Raw genomic sequence first — 14,955 nt, 5'->3', positions numbered from 1 at the left:
ATAAAAGACAAATTTTTTAACGTAAACGTGAAATTGCATGCGATATGCATACGTGGGAACGTTGCGTAAACGTGATGTTTAAAACGATAATTCTACGCGTCTTACTTCTATCGTTTTCAAAAATAATAAAATTGTAGCATGCTTTGATCGCTATTATTTGTCTTCTTAAAATTACTAGGTTGATTAAATCTCTCAAGACATTATTTTATTTAATAAAATAATTTATTTAACCATTTAAAATACAATAACTCCACTACTTATTTTTAAATTCCATAAAATAACCAAAACTAAAAATTATGTAAAATTCTCATAATTTAACATGTTTATTTAGAAAATAACATTATAATCCAATTAACAAATTTACAAATTTAATGTGAGAAAAATATAATTTTTAGATGTGGAAAAATACATTTTTACTTGTGTTATTTTTAAAGATTAACTTTAAAATAGAATAAATTTATATGTGAAAAATCAAATGATTATTTTTATAAATATTTAATGAAACCTTCAGCCATAATTTAATTTACTTAAAATTGACAAGTGAACTAAAATCAACATTTTTCTTAATAAAAAATAAATAAAAATCATAACTATTAAAATAAATACTCATGTTATATTAAAAATACCACTTTTAATATTTCTATAGTTTAGGGCATTAATTAATTTCAAGATACTCACCAAATTTCTTTTATTAAAAATACAACTTCACATTTTTTTACAAAAATTCCACCAACTATCTTTATTCTCAAAATCACCATTTTTATGTTTAAAACTCAATATTTTCTCAAAAATAAGAAAAAAATATGTAGGTAATAAATTGTGCAACAATATCATTTCAAGGCATCTTAAAACCTTCCATTTAATTTCTTGAAACATCAAAACATTAGCAAAATTATTTAAACATCCAAAACATTATTTTCATCATATACTAACCACTTAAACACCAAAACTCAGCAAGCATAAATCACCATGAAATTCATCTTTTTCATCATGCCTCACAAGATTCATACAAAATCATGCATGTTCAATTAACACAATTAATCAAAAACCCTAACATGCTCCTATTATACAAATAATTCAAAAGAAAATAACTACCACATATTCATTTAAAACCTTACAACACCCTATTATATTTCCAATGAGTTCAGACATGTCACCCAACAAAATAATAAAGACAACATGCATTAATAACATAAAACACCAATATTCATATATGCATTTACATTAACCTAGCATGTTCCTATTTTCCAAATAACATGACCAAAATCATAGAAACATCAAAAGAAACATTATCGAACTTTACTAGTATTGTCTACACATGATTTAGGTGAGATCTACATGAGATTCATGCCCTTATTGAATCCAAAAATATGTAACCACCTAACATATTTCTCATCAAACCATCAAAACAATAATGCAATACATTCATCAAGGCCAAACATAAACAAAACATTATCTTTATTTCAAAATGTGATTTGTTTGAAAAAATTCCTCGATATCCATCAACACAACATATTATCCTACTCAAAACACAACCCACATTCAGACATAGTCTCTCCAAAATATCAATCATCAAATACCAATAACCAAAAGATTGAGGGGAAAATTCAATACCTCTCTTGATAGAAATTAAGAACCCAACTAGAACCACCTCCTTGCTCAAACCCTAGGAGTTATCAAAAAATCAAGTTGGAGAAGAAATAGAACAACACAATTAAAAACAACTCTAATCAAAATACTAAAATTTAAAAGAAAGAAAACATAAAACAAAATCAAAAACCATGCCCTAAGATTGATCCTTTCTTCTTCTTCTTCTTCTTCTCCTTCTCTCTCTATCATGCCACTCTCTCTCTCTCTATTCCTCTCTCTAGAACATGGCAGCCAAGAGCAAAAATGGTTCTTCCCAATTTTCCTTCCCCCTTTATCTTAATTCTCTCATAAAAGCCTAACAAAATAAAATGGTAAGTTTTCTATTTCTAATTATTTTCTCTTATTTTTTTTATTTTGATTTTATCTTAAAAAGATGATAGCATCTTTATCTATTTTATCAAAACATCACCCAATAAAAATGGTAAAAACTCTTCTCCTTTCCCACTATGTCTCACACGTCCAAGCCTTGTTTCCTCTTCCTTTTATTTTATTTATTATTTTTTTCTAATAATTCCAATAAATCCAATAAAAGGCAACTTCAAAGTGTGTAGAAAATTCTACACATGTGCACCATGCTACCATGCACTTGCACACACTAAATCATTAGGGTGCATCACTACCTACCATGCACCTTAGTGCATTCAACCATAACTCAAATAATCACATTTTTAAAATAAATTAATAAATATCATTTAACAAATAATTTCACAAAAATTCTACCAAACAATTCTAACAATTAATTTAAACAAACAACAATTAAATAACGCAAACAAACAATTAAATAAAATAAACAAACATTTAAATAAAATAATTCACAACACTTAACAATTAAATAAAATAAAACACAAAAAATTTAATTACTAAAAAAAAAATTGATGCACTACAACAGTTTGTCGCGAAAATTTGATAAGCAAGTATATGTAATCGTTACAAGTAATAAAGTGATTAAGTCAAGATCGTTCCCACGAAGACTTAATAACTAAGTACCCATATTTAATACTTAATCTCTATTTGGCTAACAAAAAAATTGTCAATGAAAGAAAAATAAACATAAAATATGTGAAACAAAAATAATTAAAAACTATAAACTCTAGAAAAATAACGACGAAAACAATTAATTAATGGGTGAAAATTAGGGAAATTAGTCTTGTCATATTTTCACTCTCTATTTCCTTAATGCAATATTCTCATAAAGATTTTCTTCCAATTGAGATAACAAGTTACAAAAGTATTCTATATTCGTGATAAGATATATAAAACTCAACCTATGTGTGAATTTATTATATTTCTATGACAAATTATTAAGCATAAGAACTTATAAGTAACATAAACCATATTGATACTTTCATTCAATATCGAAATCTATGTCTAATCAATTATAGCATGTTTGAATCTCACCTTTCAGATTTTGAAACGAATTAATATATATCATGTAATAGATGGTCAAACAATCACAAGTAATAAGCATAAATTGAAAAGATCTCAATAAGAAGAACAAATCATAAAATTGCAATAACTCATAGAAGAGTTTCAAGATACTCAATTAAAAACCCTAATTCTAGATGTAGTTCATATTCATATTATTAAAATCCATAAAAGTAACAATCAACATAAACTAAAGATGAAAGAAAATAAAGAAAGAAGAAAAACTCAAGTAGTCCAATGATTTTCCAAAAGCCTCCAGTCGTCTTCTCTATGTTCCAACTTTGAAAACTAGGGTTTAATGATAAAAATCACATTAAAATATGAAACCCTTCGTTTTCCCTTTGTCAAATGACTAAAACATCATTATTTAAAAATATGCAGAATTTCCTCAATTCCAACCACTTAGACATGCCGCGCCCAATAGTAGCGTGGTCGCGCTATTTGCTTCGAAACACCAATTTTGCCAATATTTTCTTTTTTTGTCGATTTTTACCTCTTTTTCATCCCAAAGCATCCGAGTCATTCAAAACCTACAAACAAAGCAAAAAAAACATAAAATAGAACAAAATAACCCTAAACAACAAAAATACTTCCTAAAATATACACTAAAAACGAGTCTGAAACTCGTTTATCAAATTCCCCCAAACATACCCTTTACTCGCCCTCGAGTGAAGAACACAACAACAAACAAACAAAACTAAAATCCTAAACAAAAAACACAACTAAATCAAGCTGACAACAATAATTCAAACCTCAAGCTATGATGACTAACACACTTATATAATCTTCAGGAAAGTCAACCAATAATCAAGAATTTCAGTCAAAACATTCTTCCAATTCACTTAAATCTAAACAAAAATAAAAGCTCTCATAATCATGATTAATAAATAAAATGTAATTGAATCAATTTATTCTCACCAAATTTTGCATCACAGTCAATCAATCAATTACTATCACATAAGCTTGATATACTTACTGATATCCACTAATGTAGAAAACACATGCTCATAAATCAATAGGATTTTCACAGCTTATAATTGAATGGCTTAGGAAAATGTAGATGAAAAAGTCATTTGGGCTCAATTATACCATAAGCACACAAACCAAACAAAACAATCTTAGCAATCCCAATTTTCCCAATATTTCTTACTTTAAGAGAGAATTCATAAACCTAAATTTCTTTTATTCATTTTTTTTCTTTCAATGATACTACACTCCCCCAAACTTATTTATTTGTATTTTCAATTTGAGTGTAGTTCATTTCATTATTTTTTTCTTTTATTTTTCCTTTCATTTTCTCTCTCAAGTTTTCTTCTTCTATTGACACAAGTTTCCACATATAAATCCCATTACAGACCATCCCCCAATCACTTTTTCATGTGGTCATGGTATATATCAATGGGAATGAAAAATTAAAAAAATTCAAAATAGGCTCAAAATAAATGTCAAACAACAAAAAGAATCAAATTAAGCTCAAAATTGGGCAGCTAGTGATTAAATAATAAAGGTTGCCTTGAAAGGCTCAATCGTTCCAACAAAATTGCCTAAATCATCTTCCAAGCATGCATAATGTAGGATTTCGTCTCAAAAAGCAAGTAAACAAGTTCTAGGATAAAACCAATTTCACTCTTATTTTAATTTTAAAAATTCAACAATCATAAATCATATTAAATCACACAAAATTTATCAAAAATCATGATTAAGCTCTCAATTATTTAAGTGGACAAACTAAAAATGGAAAAAAAAATATTCAACCAAGCAGACATATTTCTATGGTTTCATTCCCATTCAATTTATACAGCATATCATTCAATTATATTTTCATTGGCTAATCACTGTCAACTTGATTCAACTAATACCCTAAACAACCTAGACAAAACACAACTAAAACAACACAAACTAATATATACAAAACAATAAATCCCTTCCCCCAAACTTAACATAAACATTATCCCCAATGTTTAAATAAAAGCTAAGGAAAAGAAACTTACCTGACAACTCGAACAACTCACGATAAAGGACCCTCACCATCGTCCTTCTCAGATTGAGGATAGCCAAAATGTAGTGGCTATGGGAACTGAGGCAACTGGCTGGTGTCAATTCTGAAATGGGATGCAAATGCCTACTGATACCCATGCTGATACTGGGCCATATTAACACTCTACAGGTGATGCTCTTGGAAATTAAGCTCCAACCTACTCATCTACTCTTCCAAAGAATAAGAAGAAGGACGTCAAGGTCGAGCCTAAAACGATGCCACTTGCAGAAACAACACTAGGAGGACCAACTATTTTGGTCTGGTTAATTGTGACAGTGTTATAAATTAGAGTCAAAAGCTCATCATTCTCATGAAATTCAACCCCAACTTTCAAGCATAAACTTGTTATCAAACAAGGAAAATATAACCCCACATTTTGAGAGAATAATGCAGAATGTATTTGTGAGGCTTTAATCCTGCCAATATCAACAGACATTCCTGAAAAAACAGCATAAAGAAATGCTGCTTTATCAGGATTTACAGTAGTCACATGACTACTAGGTGTCAAATTCGCGCAAATAAAATTCAACCAAATTCTTTTCTCTTGAGTTAACAAATTAAAGGGTAAACTTATTCTAACTGTCCCATTAAAAGTCCATTGACTCCCAGCTAGAGTCAAAGCAACCAAAATCTTATCCCATGTATGCTCCTCACATAAATTATTTTTCAAGTCTTTGTAATCATCATTATCTCGTGTGGGAAACCTAAAGAAATCACTAACTGCCTTTCTATAAAACAAACAATTTTTCCCGTAACTGTAGCTTCCCAAGTATAATCATGATCCTAGGAATTTTCATAAAATTCTCACACAATTGGTATCACAACAGAAATCGTTGGAGAACAAAAATATTTCCAGTGATGAGTGTTAATGACATTGACATCCTCTACATGAACAGTAAACTCTCCCTCATCATTGGTTGCAAACCCCCTCTCCTGAATCAAATTCCTAGAATTTTTCTATTCTATACTTAGACTTAGCACTACCAGAAGTAAATTTAGGATCAGTAGGCTCATTAACTCTGTGTCAGAATCCTGAGGTTTAGCCACTTGTTCTTGCACTTTCTTATTTCTTTTCCAAGAGGGTGCCATCTCACAAAATCAATCCAACAAATCAAATCAATGAAACACAATGGCAACACTAAAAAATATAAAGCAAATACCCCAAGAAAATTAAAATGTTCAATGAACACAACCCAACATTAGAGCATAAGCAATTGAAAGCACAATTAAAAAGTGCCAATGTATTGACTGAATTCGTCAAATTACTCAACTATGCAAGCGATTACAAAATTGAATCAATACCCAAGCATAATCAAGTATGAAATAATCAATAATTACTCAATGGAGCCTTAATTTGATCTCAAATGCATAAATTCCTCACAATTAACAAAAATCCTCAATTTCATGGTCAATGTCCCCCAAACTTATCCAATAAAACCTTAATCCTTAATTTAGACCAATACCCATGCACAATGTAGCACGTTAACATCAATAAACAACCTATTGAACATCAAATGGCATCTCAAAATTAGAATAAGCATATAATTTCACAATCCACAATCTTAAACCCTAGAAATTTCAGAACTCAAAATCTTAACAAATTGACCTAATTAAACACATACCCAAAACATAGCAAGAAGATTAGTAGCCATAAACTCAAGGAATTCAAAAATATCTTCAAGAAATCATCACAATCATATGAAATTTAAAATCCCCAAAATATAGTCTATAATCCCAAAATGAAAAGAGAATGGATGAAAAACTTACAATGTATGAAAATGACAATAAATGATGTAACAATTGAAAAAAAAAACATGGAAAACATAACAAAATGAAGATTGAAGCTCGGACACAAGAGAGAAGAAGAAGAAAATCGAATAGAAAAAAACTTTGAAAAACAATTCCGAAATTCCGTGCTTTGAGAGTTTTAAACTCTTTGATCTGCATCAGCGCGATCGCGACACTATATAGCACGATTGTGCTTCTTACTCCGCAAGGCCGTTTTGAATAGCATCTTCCAAGGTCGTGGCCCTCTTGTCGCGGTCTCACTGTTTGGCTAGTTTGACCTAGGGCTCTGTGGGCGTGGGCGCGCTCTAGGGTAGTGCGATCGCGGTACATTCCCATAAATGCCCCTTTTCAAGCATTTTTTTTTTCATTTTTTTCTCGATTGTCATGATTCAAAAACTACAAAAATAATTCTAAAACTTGAAAAATTAAAACTAAAACCTAAGAAACAAAATTAAAATAATTGTTGAATGAAATTAATATTTACAAACTAAAAATATATATATGAGATGCCTCCCAATGGTGTTGTCGTTAACGTCATTTAGCCTGACATTAAACCTTCTCTTCATAGTCAACTCGGATCAAGTCCACCCCTCGAGTCCTTAAGAGCCATAGTATCATAGGTGAGCGCCCATCATTTGATGTTGCAAATATTCGTAAGTTTCAACCGCTAATGTAATAGTCAAGCTTTCTCACTAAAGATCTTTTTCACTATGTGACAAACTGCTCGGATACCACCTTGAGCCATGGACTTCTTCTTAGTGACTTCCACCTTATCACCCCCTCTTTTTACCACATCAACCCTACAACAAGTTGGAATTTTTGTTGCTGCAAAAACATTAAATGTTACCTCCTCTTTTAGAACTCGCAACATCAATTTACCTTTTTGAACATTGATTAAAGCCCGACCAGTAGCTAAAAATGGCCTTCCAAGAATTATTGGGATGTTCGCATCTTCCTCCATATCCAAAATGATAAAATCTATAGGAAAGATGAATTTGTCCACCTTTACTAGAACATCCTCAATCACTCCATGAGGATGTTTTACTGAGCAATCTGCCATTTGAAGTGTCACAGTTGTTGGTCTCGCTTCCCCCAATTTAAGTTTTTGAGAAATAGATTGAGGCATTAGTTTCACACTTTCTCTTAAATCACAGAGTGCCTTCTCAAAAACCGCATCCCCTATAGTACAAGGAATGGTGAAACTACCCAAATCTTTATGTTTGGGAGGTAGCTTATTTTGGAATATCGCACTGCACTCCTCAGTAAGTGCCACTGTCACATAGTCCTCCAATTTCCTTTTCTTTGACAAAATTTCCTTCATAAACTTCACACAATTCGACATTTGTTCAAGACCTCAGCGAAAAAGAATGTTAATGTGAAACTTTCAAAATACATCTAAAAACTTGAAAAACTGCTTTTCAAACTTATTCTTTTGAAGCCTTTGAGGATATGGGGTCTTAATGTGATGCTTAATATTTATTTCTGGCTACTTCTTCTCAAGGTTCTCAATAACCTCTACTTCTACTTTACCCTTCTTCTCATCAACCACTTTTGGATCTTTTAACTCCTTACCACTCCTCAAAGATATTGCATTGCACTGCTCTTTTTGGTTTACCTTAGTAGTTCTTGGTAAGTTCCCTTGATCCCTGTGTGTCATTAAAGCAACTAACTGACCAATCTGAGTCTCCAAACTCCTAATAGATGCCATTATCTCAGTCATAAACGGATTCAATACATCAGGTTGTGCTTTAGGTTACTTCATGGGAAGTGGTTGTTGTGGTCCTTTCTGTGGTTAATAGTACCCAAGAGGAGGTTGTTGGAACAACTATTGTGTTTGTTGGAACTGTTGCTGTGTTGCTTGATCATTTTTCCATGAGAATTTAGGATGGTTCCTCCACCCTTAGTTGTAAGTCATATAAAATGGGTTGTTGGCTGGCCTTTGGAAATTCCCTATGGCTTGAACTTGTTCCATCGACATATTATATCCATGGCAGGGCACTGATTTAGTGGATGAGCACTCCCACATGTCCCACATAGACTCTGTAGTTGCATGGCTTGAGTTGAAAGGTTACTCTATTGTAACTGTTTCGTCAAGGCTGCCACATGAGCTGTAAACATTGAGATGGCGTCTAATTCAATCATTCCAGCCACCTTCTTTGTATTTTCCCTCTCAGTAGGCCACTGGTAATTGTTCATGACAATCTCCTCCATTAATTCATATGCTTCATTAGCACTCTTGCTCATGAATGCACCCCCTGGTGCTACATCAATTATGGTACGTGTAGTACCACCCAACCCATTACAAAAATTAGGCTATTTAGGATTTTTACCCCCTGAACTATTACCACTACCGTATCGTTCCCCCTAATTTTTTCAGGCCGTTAAAAATTCCCCCCGAAATATTCACAGTAATGTAAAGAAGGACTTCCGTTAACTTTCAACACATGTGGCTAACAGAAGGCTGACATGGCTCTTTACATGCTGATGTGTCTTGGCCATGTCAGCGCCATGTGTGTAATTTTAAAGTAAAATGTCTATAATCATATTAAAAATTAATGAATTAAACACTAAAAAATAGAATTAATAAATTAAACCATTTTTTATACATTAAAAAAAAATAAAAACCATATTTAAAAACAATAAAATTACACACATGGCGCTGACATGGCCAAAACACATCAACATGTAAAGAACCATGCTAGCATTCTGTTAGCCACATGTGTTGAAAGTTAACGGAAGTCTTTCTTTACATTACTGTGAATATTTCGGGGAGAATTTTTAACGGCCTGAAAAAATTAGGAGGCACGATACGGTAGTGGTAATAGTTCGAGGGGTAAAAATCCTAAATAGCCTAAAAATTATGGACCAGCATCCACTTCTCTATACCATGATGAGGGTACTTCCTTAACAACTCCTTCAATCTTTCCCATGCATCATACAGTGATTCCCCCTCCATCTGAAAAAAATTATTAATTTCACCTCTCAACTTTGCAGCTTTTGTTGGTGGGAAAAACTTAGCAAGGAACTTTTGGGCTAGTACCGCCCATGTTGTGATGGAATTGGCTTGTAGTGAGATTAGCCAATTCTTTGCTCGATCTCTTAAGGAAAATGAGAATAATCTCAGTCGAATGGCATTGTCACTCACCTCGTTCATCTTAAATGTTGCACACAGCTCTAGGAAATTGACTATGTGCAAGTTTGGATCCTTAATAGTTAATCCACGAAATTGGACAGTGGATTGCACCATTTGTAAAAATTTTGACTTGATTTTAAAGTTTTTAGCAGCAATTGTGGGATGTCTGATGCATGAATGCACTTCCGTAATAGTGGGAAGTACATAGTCTCTTAGGGTCCTTGGTCCATGTTCCACAGGGACCTCTGCAACAACTGGGATATCTGCAGCAGCTGCTTCCCTTTTAACATTATTAGCAGCATTTTTCGCTACATTCCCTTCAATTTGAGCCATGGTACTCTCCAACCTTTTTTTTTCTTTTTTTTTTCTTTCTGTTCTTTCTGCAATTTCTCTTTATCTCAAGATTCACTGATATGAACTTAAATGACTTTCCACATTGCATATACCAAAACTTCCTGAGATTAGAAAATTCAGCAAAAACTAAATGATAATAACAACAACAAAAAACAACCAAATTAGAGTAAAAATTAATGGAATTGATATTAATAATTTTCATTCCCCGGCAACGGCGCCAAAAACTTGTCGCGAAAATTCGATACGCAAGTATACATAATCCTTACAAGTAATAAAATGATTAAGTCAAGATCGTTCCCATGAAGAGTTAATTACTAAGTAACCATATTTAATTCTTAATCTCTATTTGCCTAACGAAAAATTATCAATAAAAGAAAATAAAACATAAACATAAAAACTATGAAACAAAAACAATTAAAAACTATAAACTCCAGACAAATAACAACGAAAAAGATTAATCAATGGATGAAAATTAGGGAATTTAATCTTGTCATCTTTCCTCTCTCTATTTCCTTAATGAAATATTCTCATAAAGACTTCCTTCTAATTGAGATAACAGGTTACAAAAGTATTATATATTCGTGTTAAGATATATAAAACTCGACCTATGTGTGAATTTTCTATATCTCCATATAAACTCAACATATAGGAAGCATTAATCATAAGAACTTATATGCTACATAAACCATATTGATACTTTTGTTCAATATCGAAATCTATGTCCAATCAATTATAGCATGTTTGAATCTCAATTTTCAGACTTTGAAACAAATTCATATATATATCAAATAATAGATGGTCAATCAATCATAAGCAATAAGCATAAATTGAAAAGATGTCAATAAAAAGAACGAAACATAAAATTCCATTAATTCATAGAAGAGTTTCAAGAGACTCAACTAAAAACCCTAAAACTAGATTTAGTACATATTCATACCATTCAAATCCATAAAACTAACAATCAACATAAACTAAAGATGAAAGAAAATAAATAAAGAAGAAAAACTCTAAGTAGTCCAATGTTTTTCCAAAAGCCTCCAGCCGTCTTCTCTATGTTCCAACTCTGAAAACTAGGGTTTAATGTTAAAAATCGCATTAAAATACGACACCCTACGTTTTCCCCATGTGAAATGACTAAAATGTACTTCATTAAAATTCTGCAGAGTTTCCTCAATTCCAGCCACCTAGAGCGGTCGCGCTAGATGCACCGATACACAAATTTTGATAACATTTTGTCTTTTTGTCGATTTTTACCTCCTTTTCATCCAAAGCATCCCGAGTCATTCAAAACCTACAAACAAACCAAAACAAATGCAAAATAGAACAAAATAACCCGAAACAACTAAAATACTTTCTAAAAACACACTAAAAATGAGTCTAAAACTCGTTTATCACAGTCCACCATTCAATTTGGTGGATTACCTACTGAGGACCCAAACTTGCACATAGCCAGTATCTTGAGTTGTGTGAAACGTTTAAGATGAATGGGGTGAGTGATGATGCAATTCAACTGTGACTATTCCTGTTTTCCTTAAGGGACTGAGCAGAGAGTTGTTTAATTTCACTGCAAGCCAATTCAATTACGACATGAAAGGAACTATCCTAAAAGTTCCTTGCCAAGTTTTTCCCTCCAGAAAAAGCTGCAAAGTTGAGAGGTGAAATTATTAATTTCCACTAGATGACAGGGAGACATTGTATGATGGATGGGAGCGCTTCAAGGGGTTTTTAAGGAAGTGTCCCCATCATGGAATTGAGAATGGAAGTTGATCCACAACTTTTATAATGGGTTGGGTGGTACTACTCGTACAATCATTGATGCAGCAGCAGAAGGTGATTTCATGAGCAAGAATGCTAATGAAGCATATGAATTACTGGAGAAGATGGCCATGAATAACTACCAATGGCCTACTAAGAGAGAAAATACAAAAAAGATGGTTGGGATGATTGAATTAGATGCCATCTCAATGCTTATAGCTCAAGTGGTAGCCTTGACAAAGTAGTTACAACAAAACAATCTCTCAGCCCAAGCCATGCAACTACAGAATTTATGTGAAACATGTGGGAGCGCTCATCCACTAAATCAGTGTCCTGCAGTAGATATAAATAATTTTCCTATAGAACAAGTTCAAGCCATAGGAAATTTCCAAAGGTCGGCCAATAACCCATATTTCATGACCTACAATCAAGGGTGGAGGAACTACCCTAACTTTTCATGGAAAAATAAGCAAGGAGTCGAATGCCTTTCCCACAAAACCAATAATCTCTCCCACAGACCTAGCAGTCTTTCCAACAGCCTCCTCCTGACCATCATAGCAGCCACTTCCCATGATGTAATCTGAAGCTCAACCGGATGTATTGAGTTAGTTTATGACCGAAACAAGGGCATCTATTAGAAATCTAGAGACTCAGATTGGTCAGTTGGCTACTTTAATAAAAAAAACAGGGCTCAAGGAAGTCAGCCTAGCACTACTGAAGTGAATCCTAATTAGCAGTGCAATCCAATATCTTTGAGAAGTGGAAAGGTGATAGAGGAGCCCACACAAAAAGTAATTTCTAAAGAAAAGGTGTCTAACAAAGAGACGAAAATAAGTGGGTCAAATGTTACTAAGAACCTTGAGAAGCAGCCAGAAATAAGTATTGAGCATCACATCAGGATTCCATACCATCAGAGGCTTCAAAAGAAGACGCTTGGCAAGTAGTCTTCTAAGTTTTTTTTTATGTTTTTCAAAAACTTCACATCAACATTGATTTTGCCCAGAATTTAGCATGTACGGGTTATAGTGATATAGTGCTAGGCTGGGAGCGCTACAATGCTAGGCTGTGTTCTTGAGAGGCTAGGTTTCTGACTGTAGCGCTGGAGCGCCTCTTTGGTAGCGTTGTAGTGCTACCCTGCCTCCAGAACTTGGTTTTTGGGATTTCTTTTAGGGTTTTTTCTTGGGGGCTTGGGGGTCGATTCCACCACCCTGTTTGATGGAATTAGGCTTCGCGAAAGCTTAGGATTGGCTCCGAAGTTGGGTTACGAAATTGAATGTTAATGAGGGTTCTATTTTACGATTGTGACTAGGTGTACACTAGGGCTCGGACTGGATCGTTCTCGAGGGTCATCTCAATTAGCCAAATCACTCGGAATCAAAGGTAAGAAAACTACACCCGGTTATGTGGTTATGTTGGGACTAAGAGTTCCCTATACTTGTTTGTAATGTTGTATGATGGTATTATGCCATGTGAACGTGAAATAAACGGCCTAAGAGTGCTGGAATTAATATTGGCGCACAAAGACGCGGCTCGGCCACTAGTAGCCGAGGTTAAGTATATAATCACTGAGCTCGACCTAAGCGAGCCGGAGTCAGTGTGATAAAAAGAGGGTGCGGCCTAAGGGAGTCGACCCTAGATATTGTGTGATATGTTTATTGTTATTAATATGATTATTATGGCATGTTTATTACCTGGATGATTGATTATTGGTTTGTAGATTGATATCACTGATTATGTGAACAATGTGGTCTGCTGAGTATCTGATTGATGATTTGTGAATAATCTGACTATTGATTATTTATTATGGTCTGTAATATGGTTTTCTTGTTGGGCCTTGGCTCACAGGTGCTATGTGGTGCAGGTAAGGGCAAGGGTAAGCTGGACCAACCCTGATTTGGAGAGCTCTGGGGGCGGAATGTACATAGTCAGCTGATCGGCCGCCACGGCCGAGGGATGGTACAGGGACAGAAGATCCTAAAGTGCCTATTTTTCCATTAGAATGGCTTGTGGTTGTACATAAACTTTGAAATTTTGTAAATTGTCCTTTAAAACCTATTTTGGGATCTCATGTGTTAAATGTTTATTTTAATGAGAAATTTCCTGTTTATGACCAAAATATTTTAACCATAACCTAATTACGACATTAGGGTCACATTTTCAACTATATGACTTGATTAGCAAGTTTTTCCCCTTTATAATCACACAGTGTAACGACCTTGGTTATCCAGGAATTACAACTTGGTATCAGAGCATCCTAGGTTTAAGGGTTCCTGAAACTAGCTGGACATGTACATTCGCCGCTAAAGACAAGCTCGACTCAAGGTTTGGTAATTGTGTATACATGTTTATATGCTTAAGTGATTGGAAAGAACCATGATTGTTGTTATCGGTTTAATTAATAGGGAGCATGAGATACCGATAGGGCCTGGCCCTTGACTGTTGTGTGATGATATTGAGGCGTGCTTTTTAGCATTGCTGTTGCATGTGGATGAATATTTGGATAAACTGTTATATCTTGATTGCTTATGATTGGTTGTGTTCCAATGGTGGATTATGGAAGGATTATTACCCTATCATCATAGTTTGATCGCACGAGTTGTTGATTGCCGATTAACTTGGATAGTTATGCTTCCAAGATGATCTACATGACTATTCAGCACTAGGTCTAAGACTAGAGATGATGACAAGGTCCAGAGCCTTCCGCCAGTCCCTGAGAACTGGCAGCAGATTATGGCACATATGCAAGCTCGGCTTCAGAGCCACTACAGGCCGAGCAGTGGATAAGTATGATTACTGCTGTCCTAGGCTTCAT

The 14,955-nt window shown here is 33.8% G+C and overlaps 2 non-coding genes across 2 annotated transcripts; one reads left to right on the top strand and one right to left on the bottom strand.

The window, feature by feature from the left end:
• Positions 1-9,783: 9,783 nt before the first annotated feature.
• On the top strand, positions 9,784-9,890 carry LOC133793153 (small nucleolar RNA R71). The gene has a single exon (XR_009874611.1). It is a non-coding gene; the product is annotated as a small nucleolar RNA R71 (small nucleolar RNA).
• Positions 9,891-12,033: 2,143 nt separating this feature from the next.
• LOC133793290 (small nucleolar RNA R71) lies at positions 12,034-12,139 on the bottom strand. Its single transcript, XR_009874742.1, has one exon. It is a non-coding gene; the product is annotated as a small nucleolar RNA R71 (small nucleolar RNA).
• Between the last annotated feature and the right edge of the window lie 2,816 nt (positions 12,140-14,955).

The sequence above is a fragment of the Humulus lupulus genome, chromosome 7 (genome assembly GCF_963169125.1).
Source record: "Humulus lupulus chromosome 7, drHumLupu1.1, whole genome shotgun sequence".
In the NCBI taxonomy this organism is placed as follows: domain Eukaryota; kingdom Viridiplantae; phylum Streptophyta; class Magnoliopsida; order Rosales; family Cannabaceae; genus Humulus; species Humulus lupulus.
Note: the sequence above shows the minus strand (reverse complement) of the source record. Positions and strands in the feature narration are given on the sequence as shown.